Source organism: Lepisosteus platostomus, chromosome 4 (genome assembly GCF_059453375.1).
Source record: "Lepisosteus platostomus isolate fLepPlt1 chromosome 4, fLepPlt1.hap1, whole genome shotgun sequence".
Taxonomy (NCBI): domain Eukaryota; kingdom Metazoa; phylum Chordata; class Actinopteri; order Semionotiformes; family Lepisosteidae; genus Lepisosteus; species Lepisosteus platostomus.
In genome coordinates this window covers 47746539-47762260 of record NC_142614.1, presented here as the reverse complement: position 1 = coordinate 47762260, position 15722 = coordinate 47746539, and the positions used below count along the sequence as shown (strand labels likewise).

At 42.3% G+C, this 15722-nt stretch overlaps 2 long non-coding RNA genes across 3 annotated transcripts; one reads left to right on the top strand and one right to left on the bottom strand.

Annotated features, from left to right (window-relative positions):
* The first annotated feature begins 7219 nt into the window (after positions 1-7219).
* Positions 7220-8757, top strand: LOC148673314 (uncharacterized). 2 transcript variants are annotated; one of them, XR_015935993.1, is made up of 2 exons: positions 7220-7236; positions 8496-8757. It is a non-coding gene; the product is annotated as an uncharacterized LOC148673314 (long non-coding RNA). The 2 variants fall into 2 exon arrangements; XR_015935994.1 differs by lacking the exon at positions 7220-7236 and adding an exon at positions 7908-8112.
* Positions 8758-11576: 2819 nt separating this feature from the next.
* Positions 11577-14904, bottom strand: LOC148673313 (uncharacterized). Its single transcript, XR_015935992.1, has 2 exons — positions 12128-14904; positions 11577-12075 (listed from the first exon to the last, which is right to left on the bottom strand). It is a non-coding gene; the product is annotated as an uncharacterized LOC148673313 (long non-coding RNA).
* Between the last annotated feature and the right edge of the window lie 818 nt (positions 14905-15722).

Sequence of the window (15722 nt, the reverse complement as noted above, 5' to 3'; positions counted from 1 at the left end):
TGTCACAGAACAGTGGTGGAGAGGACTCGGACATGCAGTTCCTGAGCCCCACCAACCCTTCTGACAGAGAGAGAGGTGGAAGACTGGTAGTGGTTACAGTCAGGTTGATTTGCACAACTTGACTTCCATGTGGTGAAAGAGCAGGGGACTTGATGTAGTGTTTTAGCAACAATGGCAACTTGTTAGGAAGACTGCCATCCTGACTAACCACTACAGCCTTCACAGTAGACAAGCAGTCCTCACCCTTTATTCTTCTTAAAGGTGAAGTGGAAATATAGTTTCCTCTCAGAACGTTATGTTCAGACAGTATGTGTAAGCCCTGTCTGTGTTCTTCAGGTGAAGCCCAGGGAAGGACCTTCCCAGAGCTCCTCAGAGCCTCTCAGATGTGCTCCACAACCTGCCGCTGTGTATTCAGTGGGATTAAACCCGTGCCCCCGATCTCTAGAGGCACCAAGCCCTTGCCCGACAGGGCCCAGGGCTTGCCCAGGGACTCCGGAAAGGCCGGCCAGACAGGGCGCCCCTTGGAGCGCCCAACGGAAAATAACCTGCAGGTTTATGGAGAAGAGGAGGCAGTGGACTACGAGGAGGTCAGAACACACCAGGGCCTTTCTAACCCACATATCGTCATTTAAATGTGCAGAAAAAGGAAGGGATAAGAGCTTGCTTGTGTAGTTTTATTTGGTTATGTTCTTCAGGAGGTTTCAAGGTTTCATTCCCAAGTCTTTTCTATTTTGCTTTGCACAAAAAGTACAATAAGCTGTGCGAATGCACTGGCAGTGAGAGCCCAGCTGGGTTAGGAACTGAGAAGGAATGTTAAAGGCTTGTGTCTTTTGTGTTCTTCAGAGGCCGAACTCCCTCAGGTTCCTGCAGTACACTGTGGCAGAGGAGCAAGACTTGCTCAGCTCACCCCCACACAACTTCCTCGATGGCATCAAAGCCGGGTCAGTCCACAACAGCTCATGGCCCACAGACACACGCCACCTTTACAAATAACAACGCCTACAAAAAAAGCTGAGACAAAAAAACCCAAAATATACTAAAAGCAACAGTTAACATAGTTCAGCTGCGTCAGCATGCGTAGGCTTCAAAGGAACAACTAATAGATTTATTCCATGCTGAAAAGAGAAGAAAGAAAACACAAAGTTTCGGCTGTGGAGCCTTCTTCAGGTTTGAGTTAGTTAACATATTCAGAATGATGAAGTTGTCTGCTTGTGGATCATGCTGGCATCTTTTTCTTTAGTGGCTTTTACATGCTCCATAGCAGGGCTGTGAACATGGTGATCTTTTAATGTCTCACTGACAGAGAGTGTCCTATATTTACAATGTTTTTTGTACAGATAAAACTTTGTGGAGGGCGCGGTGGAGATCACAACATTCTTGCCTGTGGGGTTGGGGATCACAAAATTGACAGCTCTGTTCCAGCTCTGTAAAGATAACTGTCAGAGCAGTGCTGATCGTTATTATTTTTTTCACTTTTCTCCTCTATGTCTCTGTGTCTTCCCTGCAGGTCCGATAACTCCCCTCCTTTAGCAGCAAGGCCTCGCTTGGCTGGAATCCCCTCCAGAAAGCTGATGGCTGCTTCCAGAGTGGAGGACAGCCCCAACCAAGGTGCTGACAGCTGGAGCTGCTGGCCTGTCATTTGTTTGAATGTGTTTGATTGTGTGCTGAGAAACCAGCCGTGAGACTGGGCAAAACTGAACAGTAATTAAACATTACAGCTTGGGTTTTGAATGGGGCAGTCTGTTTCAGTTTTTTCTTTTCTAGACTAGATTACTGCATTTCCTACACAGTAGCTGTTCATTATTGCTGCCTACTGGGTCTTATTTAGAGATAAAGAAATAAAGAATAACACCTGCCCACATTTTTCTCAGTTGATTTTGGCATTTGTACTTCGGCATGAGTGTCAGTGTGTCTGCTGTTGTGGGTTTTGACAGGTGAAGGGTGTTGAGAAATGCGGACTTTGTTTTGCAGGGCCTGGTGAGCCTGAGGAGGACAGGCTGATAGTGGTGTCCCCTCCTGCTGCCAAACCCCCGGCCCGAGTGCCCCGCAGAGTGTCCAGAATCCCCAGACGTGAGTCGGCTGCACCATTGGTTAAGATGTCACTAATGATAACAAGGACTGGCTCTGAAGGATAATTTCAAAACACAGACATCCCATTCCAATTCCCATGCATGAACACAACCTACTGTACGTGATTTCTTCTCCTATTATTATTTTCTGAGGAAAAACAGAGGAAAATTAACTATTAAGCTTTGATTCTTTGTTAAATTATGCGTTATGTGATGCATTATGTGATAGTTAGCCCACAGAGGAATGATAATATCAGATGGGAATGCAAGCTTTAACTAATCTAATGTAGTCAATGTGACTCTGGATCATGATGATAGACTGTGATAGACTCTGTGTCAACAAATGTGTAACTTTGGGAGAGATGTGATGTTTTTTAAGTCATAACAATTTGTTGGTATAATTTCTGAGCCTCAATTTGGTGTGTTGCTTTAAGTCTAATCTGGCTATTATCACATTATTACTTTAATATTGTTGTGTCCATTTCAGTGATGCCTATCAGACCATGTAATTAAATCATATTTTCCAACTCACTAAAACATTGCTTTGGTCACTTTGCCTCTATAGGAGTGTTGGGGAGCTCCACTCGTGTTGCTTCTCATCAGAGCCTGATGTCGTGCCCTGGGCAAGGCATCAGCACTGGCAACACAAGTGTCGAGCCCCTGGCGCGAGTCTATGGGCAGGCAGTCCAACAGAACAGTTACCCCCAGGTCCAGGAGGTTAGTAAGAGGCCTTTATTTCTCTTTGCTTTTGTTTTGAGTTTTTTACAAACAAAACTTTTGAGTTTCAAAAAATGCTCTGTAGGTCTTTCATTTTTGTGTTTCACCAATGTCCTAGTTTTTTATAATACCTTCTACAGTATATTTATTTATAAACACTTCACATCAAGACATCAAAAACAATTTAGACATCAAAAACAATCAAGATTAGTAATAATGTCTCCATCAGCATATGTACTCTGTATACTGTAATGCCATAGCACACAAGTGTAACTACAGTATATTATGATCAAGTCCTGTCTACGTACTGACCTAATATTCACAACAACAGTATTTGAAGCCCTATACAGACAGTATTCTGGAATAGAATATTAGAGTATTTAGATATAAAAAATACAGCCTGGAAATGAATTGACCCAATAATAACAAACAGCAAAAATGTCTTCAGGGGTTCACTATATAGGAAATAATAATGATACAGGACTAATATGTTTCTTTTTCCATCTATAGTATATTTGGTATTTGAGGGATTTGATCATTTTGGGACCGGCCAGATTGCTTACAATGATCAGACGCAGTTATTTATCTCAGAAATTAAAACATTTTTACATTTTTGTAGACTCTGGTGGATAACTTGTGAAAGCCTTTAGCTTGCTTTTAGAAAACACCTATCAAATCCCTTGCATGGCACTTTCATCTATGTACTGTACTTAATTATAGCAGCAGCATTATAGAGTTGCCGTCATATGGCTGTAAGTTATGTTACGGCATCAAAATATAGAGGAAACTCAAAATAAAATGCAAAAAGGCTTGCCAGATATAATAATAATAATAATAATAATAATAATAATAATAATAATAATTGCTTACACTTATATAGCGCTTTTCTGGACACTCCACTCAAAGCTCTTTACAGGTAATGGGGTCTCCCCTCCACCACCACCAATGTGCAGCATCCACCTGGATGATGCGACGGCAGCCATAGTGCCCCAGAACGCTCACCACACATCAGCTATCAGTGGGGAGAAGAGCAGAGAGTAATGAAGGCAATTCATAGATGGGGATTATTAGGAGGCCATGATTGGTAAGGGCCAATGGGAAATTTGGCCAGGACGCCGGGGTTACACCCCTACTCTTTTCGAGAAACGCCCTGGGATTTTTAATGACCACAGAGAGTCAGGACCTCGGTTTTACGTCTCATCCGAGGGACGACGCCTGTTTACAGTATAGTGTCCCCATCACTATACTGGGGCATTAGGACCCACTTGGACCACAGGGTGAGTGCCCCCTGCTGGCCCCACTAACACCTCTTCCAGCAGCAACCTTAGTTTTAGCAAACTATGGAAGATATTAACAGACGTTCGGGAGGGATAACAATGACAAGTCAATCTCACACAGCTGTTCCTAATCACCAGCATTATAAAACTAGCTACATACAGTATACTGAACTCCAACACCTCCCTTCGCATTTATCTCAAACATTCCTCCTACGCCCCATCTCCACCTTGCAGCTACCCCTCGGTTCACTCAAATGACTGGGGTTCGAGACTGCTTGTCTTATGGCCAGGAGGTTGCCTATTAACCAGATGGGTTAAACCAAATTTTTCTAGGTAGGTATTGCTAGCATTCACAAAACATTCAGTTCTTGGATGTTGTTGTCCCTAGTGAAATAAATGTTATGAACACAACTCTACTGGCATCCAATAATAATATTTATAAGACGCAGTAGAAAAATATATATAGAATTTATGGAAATGTCTTTAAATTGTGTTTGTGTCTTTAATGATTGGGATTAGACTCTGAATATACTGTATGCGTATGTATAATATTTTTTTTTATAGTAGAATTTTTTTTTATACTGTACTCCCCCAAAAATACACACAACAGCAACCAAGTCCTGAGGGTGACAAGTAGTTACAAAAATGTTTTGTTCTTCTCTTTTTAGAAAACGTAAGTAAATTAAATCATATCTGTTCTGTCAATTTGTATGATTTTTTTTTTACAATCCAAGTTGTTTATGCTACAGATGATATATTCTTGTGCAATTTAGTTTTAGCTGAGATCTGAGCAGTTGATTACTCTAAACACTATCCTTTCCTTTCCTTTCACTATCCTGTTCCCAGGGTGATTTTATTGCTGGCTACACAATTGCAATTTCTTTTTCTAATTTGCTAATACTGGCACTGACACTGATACTGACAATACATCAGTACTGTTTTTTTAGGTGGAGCAAGTACAAGTAAATGTATATGAATACTATGAATCACAATTCAGTGCTGTGAAACAATTTATGTCATGGGGTCCAACAGTAAATATTTCAGAGGACTCAAAGTAAAAAAGTTTACCAGGACTAGTCCAGCTGGTCTCAAAACTGAGCCGGGCCAGGATTCCCCAGGGTTAACTTGTGCTTTTCTGTTATTACAGACACACAAGATGGGGCACGTCCAGGACCGGTGGAGGAGCGTGGGGAGTCTTAAAAAACGCCTGCGCATGATAGGGGGGGATGGATCTGCAGAGGAGAGGGATAACATCTCTTTTCCCCCTCTGAAGAGTACCCCCCATATCGCAGGTCAGATCAGCATCTCCCACACATCTGCACTGATTTTCTTTCTCACTTTCTTCCACCACTTTCTTTCAAGGTCAGGTTTTTTTCCTTCTTCTAGAGCTTTTTTACTGATGCCCCGAGGCAGAAGCCTTTCACGATCTGCTTTTGTCAAATCAGTGGTGACCAAACTGATCACAGAACGTTTCCCCACTCTGTTGTGACCTTTAGATGAGCTGTCCCCTGCCCTTAAAGGGAAGACTAGAGATGGTCCAGAGCAGCCTGGGCTGCAATCCTTCTCTAGGCCCGAGCTGGCCCTCACCCAGAGCCTTCAGTTTCTGGCCTCTGACGACTGGTAGGCATAAAGCAGTACAATCAGCATCCACCTATTCCGTTTTCTATGAATACAATTCTGACTAGTGAAAATACAGACCTTGTTGCCCATATCTCTATACAGTTAGACCTCTTTCCTTGTCCTGGTTGATGTATTTCTTTCCGTTCACTGAATTCAGGGAGAGGAAGGTTGATGGACTGAGCTTTATAAGGCGTCTGTCCCAGCATCACCCTGCCATCCTGATCAGCAGACTGCACGATGTCTCCCTGGCGCTCGTGCAGGAGGTGTGATCTCTCCAAAATATTAATTGTTCATTTGTATGATTGGTTTTCACTGTTTTTGTATCCATTCTGAACCATTCATATAGAATGGTTCAAGAGAGGGGCACAGACGAGGCTCTGCAGTGCTGACGGTGGTTTGCCTTTCCCCAGGTGAAGAACTTGCGATCAGCTGTGTCTAGGATGGCAGTGGTGTGTCTGGGAGACGTGTTCACCTTCCTGAAGAGAAGGATGGACCCGGAACTGGGGAACACAGTGAAGGTGCTGCTAGAGAAAGCCGGAGAATCGAACACATTCATCCGACAAAGTGTAGACAGCACACTGGACTGCATGGTGCAGAGCTGTACCCCTGCTCGTGCAGTCAACGCGCTGCTGAATGGAGGTCTGAGGTGAGGGCAGAAATATACAGAATAGAATAATACCCAGAATCTTAGGGTCTGACTTCAGGAGCTGTGAAGGGTCATTTACGTTTCATGGAGCTTGAAATCAAAGCATGTAATAAAGAATGTTTACTACAATGTTAATATCCATTCGTTTTCTAACCACTTTCTCCAATTTAGGGTCATAGGGTAGCTGGAGCCTATTTCTGCAAACAGCGGGTGTAAATCAGCCCAAACCTTGGACTTGTCACCAGTCCGTCACAGGACAGACACACAGACACAGACACGTGCACACTCACACCAGAAACACATGAGAACACACAAGCAGATAGCACCCCAGGTCCGAAATTGAACCCATTGGACACTGCGTGGCAGCAATGCTAACCACTGCGCCACCATGCTGCCATACAATGCTAACATACAGTACTTAAAAAAATATAAAAACAACATTAGACGGTTAAATATAATTTTTTATCATTTTAAAAGAAATCTGGTTAAGCATTGGAAAATGAGGTCCACATTGCCAATGGTTAGGTGACAGGTTGATATGGTTTCAATCAAAGTAACAGCTCAGTAATATACAATACAATGTTCTGTGTGCACAGTCACCTGAACTCCAGAGTGAGGGTGTGTATGGCTCATCACCTGGCAGACCTGGTGGAGAGGATGGGTGCACATAACCTCCCCAGGGATATCACCAACCGCATCCTGCCTGCTGCCACTCGGCTGGCACAAGATGCCTCCCAGGAAACCAGGTACAAGCTTGCTCTTTTCCTAGACGGGTAAGATGGTGATATGCTTCAAGGAGCCAGCTTTGCAACTCCGTGGTGCAATGAGTCTCATGCAAAGATTTGTCATTTCAGACACTTTGGACAGCGGTTGCTGTCTTCCCTGAATCACCGACTTTGAGCAAAAGGTACTGTCTGTGTTCTGCGGTCCTGTATTTTACAGTACAGCTCTAATTTTAAAACAGAAACATTTCATTTCCTTTTAATTGAAAATGTAGGTCTAAAATGTATAAAATCACAATCTACATTCACAAACACTTAATAGGGGACAATATACATCATTAATAGTCAGAGTGTTTATTTTATTAAAATGAATATTACATTTAGTATGTGCTTTAGAAAGTTATAGAGTATTAAATATTGTAATACATTTCTACCAATGCATTTTTTAGGTTATCCTTTTACATTCATAGTACTAATCTGGAATATGTTTAGCTTCCAATGTATTTAAAGGTATCGCTCACTAATTAAAAACTACTTTATTTTTTTAAATGTCTGTTATTCATAATCAGTGAATGAATTAAAGCAATAACTGAATTGTGTGAAAGATGAAAAATGAAAGTACTGTGGCAGGCCTGTTCTGGTACACCCTTAATTAAATGTAGATGGGCTGGAGCTTGAGGCTTCCAGTGATGTTGCTTGACTGATTGATGGACGTATTGTATTCTGTATGCTTCATGTACATGATCACCCAGCCATTGTCTATCCTGGTGCCAACTTCCACCTTTACCAACTCTCCCACTTTTGTGTCTGTTAGACTTCCACAGAGAATAAAATCAGAAAGTTCATAAAAAGCTGGATGTGAGCTGTTGACTAAGTGCACTGGAAGCAAGCGCCCTTGATGGAAGGCTGATTTCTAGAAAGTAGTCCCCAAAATGAATAAACCGATATAAGAAAACATAAGAGAAATATATGTAGAAAGAAAAGTCATTGCTTATTGCAAGACAGAAGTTAAAGATGCAATTGTTAAATATTCTGAGCAGCCCAGGGCACAATACATAGAGGTTAGAAGAAGTGTTGTGCTGTTTTTTACAATTGGCTTTGTTAAACCAATATGCTAACAACAAAATCAGTTTGGTTTCTTTCAATTTGATTTAAAAATACTACTCAAATATCAAATGCTTTATTAAATGTTTATTGCTGTATTTAGTCTTAATCTATTCAAATCTATCGAAAAATAGATGGGGCAAAAGACAGGGTTTTTAGTGACAGAATAAATATTTTTTATAGAACATTTAAGCTTGTCTGTCCTTCAGGTTTCATTACAATATGGGCTTTGTTGTTTAAAAACATGTTTAACAAAATATTCATCAGGAAACAATGGAGTGTGATGGGAGTGAGCATTTCTTTACAAAAATGATTTTTCTTTTGTTCATCTTTCTCACAGGGTTACTCCACCATCCTTCGCTCTTTGCCATCTAGCACTGCCACCGTCACACTGGAACTGTCCAGCTACAAAGCCACGACTGCCCATGATCAGAACACCCTTCTCAGCCGAATGACAGGAGTGGCATGAAGCCTTCAGCCAAACTTGTTTGAACCAAGAAGTACAAGAAACTGTTTCACTCTTGAAAGCACCAGGCTCAAACAAAATACAAAATGGGCTTTGTCTTTTAAGAAGGTGTTGAATAAACCTGCATTTCCTTTCATGTGTTGTCATCCATTTTGCTGCAGGATATAACCTTGGAAGCACACTAAACAAAACCTATGTACAAAACCTCTGACTAAGAGTAGGATAGGTGATTGTTATGGATAAGTTAAGATGTACTGAACAAAGTAACATTTTACACACATCAATAAAAATTTAAAATTCAGAAGCATTAAAAATTACCCCAAGAAAGCTAGCGCCTTTTTCTTTCAGTCTTACTTCCACCGTGGAGTCTTAGATCATGGTTGAACTGAATTTAACGGGACATATTTTAACATGGAGTGTTGCTAGGGCTGCAAACATCAGTACCTCTTCCAACAGGAGACACTTTTATGTTCAAATGCGGAACTTTGTGGGTCACAAGGGTCAGCTTGCAACCGTTCTCACCTCAAAAGCTGAGGAGTCCTCACGCGTCATTCTGTTGTGGTGGGAGACATGAGTGAGCACAGTGTCGTGTGTTGATGAGAAGTTGCTCAAACCTAACATTTCCGAAGCGGGGGAATGGGCAGTACGGGAATAAATATGATGGTGGAGCGTTGATAGTGCTACGCCGAAATAACAGATTTGCAATTTTTTTTAGTCAAGAAGCAATACAAAAAGAAAAAAATCTCCCACTCCTCCTCACTGAAACATTCATCGCAGTGGCAGCTCCTCCACCTTCTTCTAAATTAAATAAAGTGAACTAGCGCTTCATCAGTAAATCCCCGTAAATGCCCAAACCCTACAGAACTGGTGCCTTCAGAGAGCACACTACATCTGTAAAGATGACAAAGCAGTGTTTATCATTTTTTTCACTTTTCTCCACTGTCTCCATTAGTACCTCTAGGTTTGAACAGTAAAGCACAGTAGAGATTGAAACTTTCTGTCTGCTGGGACTCATTTAGAGTTAAAAAGATAAAGAAGATAAAGACCTTGCCTATGTCACGATTATAGTCCCCCCTCCTTAAGGGTGCTCCAGCCCTTTCACTTGTGACTTTATTCTATGCACCTGCTCCCTATTCCCAGCCCACCTTAAAAGCCAGGCGCTGACGCTCATCCGGACTCTGCATCTGATTTCCATATCGTGCGAGTCCGGGACCTGGAAGCGCCTGGTCCCGTTAAGGTTTTAATCTCGGGTCCCGTTCCTGTTCCCTGTCCGCCGGTTCCGACCCGGCCTTCGTGGTTTTAATTCCCTTCTTTTGATGGATCTCCTGGTTTTGGACTTACTCCTGTGTTTTTGGATACTCTAAGGATTACTCTCTGGGATTGTTCGCCTCGGCCACACCTCCCCCGTGCACCAGCGCACCTTGGACACGCCCCCCTGTCTTCAGCCCCGTTTTCCTGCATGACGTTTCCCCAGTGTTTCCCCACTCCGTAGGACTGTGTCGTCCGCATAGGGTCCGGAAAGAACTGTTCGTTACAGCCTATTTTCCTTCTCAGTCAGTTCTTGCATTTGCCCTCATTGTGTTAAGGTTGGTGCGTGTGTCAGTGCGTATGCTGCTGTGGGTTTTGATAAGTGAAGGGTGTTGAGAAATGTTAACCTTGTTTTGCAGGGGTGACCTCAGATGTGAGTGTAGTGAGACAGCAACTGACCTATTGTAACGGGCCTGCTGAACCTGAGGAGGACAGGCTGATAGTGGTGTCCCCTTCTGCTGCCAGACCCCCGCAGAGTGTCCAGAATCCCCACATGTGAGTCGGCTGCACCATTGGTTAAGATGTCACTACTGATAACAAGGACTGGCTCTGAAGAATAATTTAAAAACACAGACATCCCATACCAATTGGTCAAATTTCCATGCATCAACACAACCTTATGCATTATGTGATAGTTAGCCCACAGAGGAATGATAATATCAGATGGGAATGCAGGTTTTAACTAATCTAATGTAATCAGTGGGACTCTGGATCATGATGATAGAGTGTTTGTAGACTCTGTGTCAACAAATGTGTAACCTAGGCAGAGATGTGATGTTTTTAAAGTCATAACAATTTGTTGGTGTAATTTCTGAGCCTCAATTTGGTGAGTTGCTTTCAGTCTAATCTGGCTATTACCATATTATTATTTTAATTTTTGTTGCGTCCATTTCAGTGATGCCTGTCAGACCATGCTTTTAAATCATATTTTCCAACTCACTTACACTTTAAAAATAAAACAGGTGATGCAGTTATTAATATTGTTTTTGAAATGTTGAGCATTTCTTATGTTGGGTACATAGAGGGTATCTTCTAAGAAACAAATTTGTAGAGAATGTTTAAACCAAAACATTTACATTAGTTCTTGTTATTGCTTATGACATGACTTGCTTCTACTGTGTTGCTTTTTATTTACTCAAACATTCCACTTTAATTTCTTTAATTCAAGTATCTCCTTTGCCCACAGAGGTATGGTGTTTTTCTTAAAAAGGCTCCTATGTATTTTCTCCATGAGATTTGTTTGAAATTGGGACAGAAAATCTGTATTTGTAAGGTTCAGTATGTAGCGATTAAGATTTAGAGTCTGTCAGTGTTGCAACTTGTAAATCAGTGTGATGGGCTGTGCTGCAGTTGTCTTTGAATAGGATGGAGTTCACCAACTGAACCAAAGGAGAGAAATGGCAGCTAGATGGAAGTGCATTTAAAACCAAGAACAGGAGGCCCATCTTTATGCAAAAGGTTGTAGGAGTCTGGATCAAGCTAACCAGCTATGTTGTCAGATCCAATCCAATACCCTGGTTTCAAATGAGCCACTAATTACCAAATAGGCTAAATTACCTGTGGGCAGGCAGTCCAACACAACAGTCAACCCTACATTGAGGACGTGAGTAAGAGGCTGTAGTGTCAAACAAATGACAAAGTTCAGGTGTCTGTGAAGCAGAAGTCTCTTTATTCATATGCATATGGAAGTCCGGCTTGCAACCACCAGACTTAAAAAAATAAGTAGCTGAAGATGGTCCTTTATACCTTAAAACACAAAGAGTTACTATGACATATTCTAAACAAATGATGAAACAGCAACACCTGCCAATTAATTATATCTAAGTTGCGGACTAGACAACAGTTAGTTCTTTTCATATTCTGGGCGTACAGACAGCTTACCAAAATCTTACTGACCAAGGACAGGCAGCATCTTTATATACATTTGAGCACAAAGCCTACGTCAAGCCACTAGACTGCATAGTTTGCAAAAACATACAAAATCAAGAAAATGATATTATTATCTCACGTCCTGGGCATCTCTCATCTCTTCATTCTTCAGTCCTTTATAGCAATACAAACCCAACATGAGCTCTGATTATTATTTGTGGCTGATTGATAAAGTATTGATTCAATATCCCCATTTATCAAAGTAAAACTCCTTACACTTAACAGGCACACTGTCGGCCCCCCTCAGGAAGCCCATCAAACACAGAAACAGTAACAGCATAATAATTAATGTTCATTCAGTCTCTGGTGCAGTGGCTTGGTGGCAGTGCGAAGCGTAGATCCAGCGATCTCATCCTATCACTCAGATGGCAGAGTCAGTTGTCAGTTGCACTTGATTTGGTCCCTCCCCAGCGGGGATGCAACATCTGGCAGGGTACATCTTCCTCACCCACAACCACTCGCGAGGTATCAGGTCGTGTCTTCCCTCTACTGGAGGTCTCCAAACGTCCAGCACCTGTTCACCAGCCTCATGCACTGCTTCAATTAACAATCTACAATACTACAATAGAGAATTAGCAAATTCAGTGATCCATTAGCCAGATTTGGCCCTCCAGGAAGGTTCGTTGGTTGGCCCGTGATGAATTCAAACAGGCTCTGTTACACAGTTCTGTTTGATCCAGCCCGCAGGCTACACAGAACCGCAGGCAGAACATCTACCCAAGGTGCTCCTTCAGTCTGATGTTTCGACGATCGTTCAGAGTTCTGTTCCTTTGTTCCTCTGTTCCAGCAGACTGAGGGTGATCTCAGTCCATCTCACCCCAAACAATGCAGCCACAGCCTGACACTTTCCCTGTGAAGTGCGTCCCTTCATCATAATACAAGCGGCAGGGCAGTGCCCAACGGGAAAACAGATTATAAGAGCCCAGGTTTCCCTTTACAATTGTCAACTTGCCACTGCATGAAAGGTTCCTCAGGAGCAGGCCTTTTGAGCTGTTGCACCCGCACCTGAACTGTAGTTGAGTTCCTTTGATAAGCATCACATCGAGATATCACAGAAGTGGCTACTGCTTCAAATCAGGTCCCCACCCAGTTTTGGGTAACCAGCACACCATTTGTCTCACACCCGGGTGTCCGACAGAGTGCCTTTGTCGGGCTACAAAGGGCATTAGGCTGTGAGGGCATGCAGGGTGTCCAGTGTGCTGGCAGCACCATACCCAATCATCCTGCAGCCCCACATTCTTTTCTAACCATGTCCATTTCTCTGCTTTAGAGGCCTCAGCCTGAATGTCCTGTAGCTGTCCCCTTTTCACCAGCAGAGGTTTCACAGAGGTCTCAGACTCCTGCTCTACCAGGACTGCTCACCTGACAGCTGCATCTGCAAAGTTGTTCCCTCGAGTTACTGGAAACATTTCTTTATGATGTGATTTACACTTTACCACAGCTACTTCAGTCAGTAGCTGCAAAGCGTCTAACAGTTCAGAGACAAACCCAACATTCTTAACTGGAGTCCCTGCCGTGTTGAGGAAATCCCTATTCCTCCACCACCATCCAAAATTGTGGCATACACCAAATGTATATATAGAGTCTATATAAAGCGCTACAATTTTCCATTTAGCATATTTACAAGTTTCAATTTACAGTTTATACAGGCACAACACATAAACATGGCCCCTTGGCCACCGCATCGAGGGGTCCTGAATAATAACCCACCAGACGCTACCTCCATGCTCCTGCGCCAGCACAGCAGCTCACAACCCATTTCTTTCACTCACACACAGATTACATACAGATGATCCGTCTGAGGGAATCCAGTCCAGGGCCAGTGCCTGCAAGAAAGCTTGTTTCAAAACATTAAAAACAGTTTCTACTGCAGGGGTCAAGGCAATTTTGTCTTTAGACTGCACTACCCCACTTAAGCCAGTTCGTCACCAGGCGAGCTCGCTCAGAGAAGGCATTCACCCTGGCTTTATCATGTAGTTGGTTTTATACCCTTTTTTCCGTCCGAAGATCTAATACTTGGAGTAGCCCGGCCTTATGGATTCCCTCATTAGGTAAAACAATCACAATATCACATAACTCTTTTGAGGTAGTTCACATAAATGCTATTTCATACAGAAATTCCTTATAAATGCTGCAGGGCATCCTAGCCCAATAGGTCTGGGGTGTCCCCCACCCACATCAGTAGTTGAAACTGTACATCTTTTCCCAAGCATACTGTGACAGCTTGTATCTGCTTTAAACACAACCCGTGCCCCCCTACTCCTGTAGCCTCCTGTTACCCGTTAGAAAACTTTATATCACATCTTTATGCTGTTTTAGTCGAAGAACAGGACAAATGTGCTCCTGTGTCCCGCCGTTACTGCACACTGTAAGATTATTTCACTTTTATTTAAATCCTGAGATAAACTTAGGAAGGCTACAAAGGGGCTTATTAGTTTAAATCTATTATTTCACGCAAGGCTCTCGTTTCAGCTTCTGACATGTTCTTTAATTGAGATATCAGCCCCTTCTGACCCTCACTATCAGTAGGGTTATGAGGGGGACCCCTTCCCCCTCTGTCACTGTCTTTTTGCTTTTAACAATTGTCTACAGGCTTTATAAAAATGGCCCGGTCTATTACAATAGCGACACACTGGCTGTTCCTTTTTCTCCTCTTTGGGAGCTTCCATATCTCCCATTTGCAGTGCTCGCACTTTAGCATACATGCTTTGCTCTATCTTCCTAGCTTCGCGAGTTATTAAATCAAATCTGTCTCCGCTCTCCGCAATGTCAGGAGAACGTAGCTGCACATGCTTGGTAACATCAGGTTTTACTGTAGCAGTCTTGGAGTATAATAAATGTATCTAATGTGAATCTGTTTTAAATTTGCACTATTTCTTCTTTTTGTAACCTGCATCAGAAATAAAGTATACAATAAGCATATTTTGTTCCATGTAAAGGTTCGTATTACAATTGCCACTAAATCTTACCGCAAGACATCATTTTATATAGACTGAAATGCAAAAATAAGTGAGATCATCATGCAGAAAGTGTATTTGCAAACTTTGGATTTTTGACAATTTTTGATTGACAGGTACAGTAACCTACTCAAGCAAATTTGTTTTATTACTGTGGAAGTATCTTCATTCACTTCCTTTTCATCTGCTAACCCGGAGTATTCTATCCATAGAATTATAAACCTTTCTGTAAAATCTGAAACATCCTCACTTTCCTTCTGCTGACATGCTGTTACTTTTCTCCAATCAGTTTTCGGTGGGTAATGTTCTTTCAAAAATCTCCACACTAATTCCCACCCTTCTCCCAGGTTCTTTCTTTCACACACCTGTTTTAACTGCCCTGCCTTTCTTTCACCAACTCTTCTCAAAATCATTGCCGCTTCTATAGGTCTAATCCCATATGTATCCTTTCAGTCTTGAAGTGCACTCCAGGTTTGCTGCATGCCTGACTTAGGGTGAGGCACTTCTTTAGCCCATCGGTCTCTATCCTCAGGTTTGGATTTGTACCCGTCTTTGTCTTCTGATCTTTCACTACTAGATCTCTCAGCCCTGCTTATACCCCTAACTGGGCTCGGAGACTCTTGTCTTTTCCCTGTAAAAACGTTATGACCTGGGGGTTGCCAGGACCCGTCTCTATCTCTATCATATGAAGTGTCTTCCCAATCCGACCCCCCTTCTGGATACGGCCAGTCGGGATATCTGTCCCAGTCCTCATTTTTGCCTTTTAAAGGTCTCAGATCTGGATATAATTTAGGTGTTGCATTCACATTACTGCATTTCCCTAATTTGTTCTTGAGAAGTTCTATTTCTTCTTTTGCTTTTTCCTTTTCACTGTATAGAACTTCATTTGGTTCTGCCAAAGCTTTTA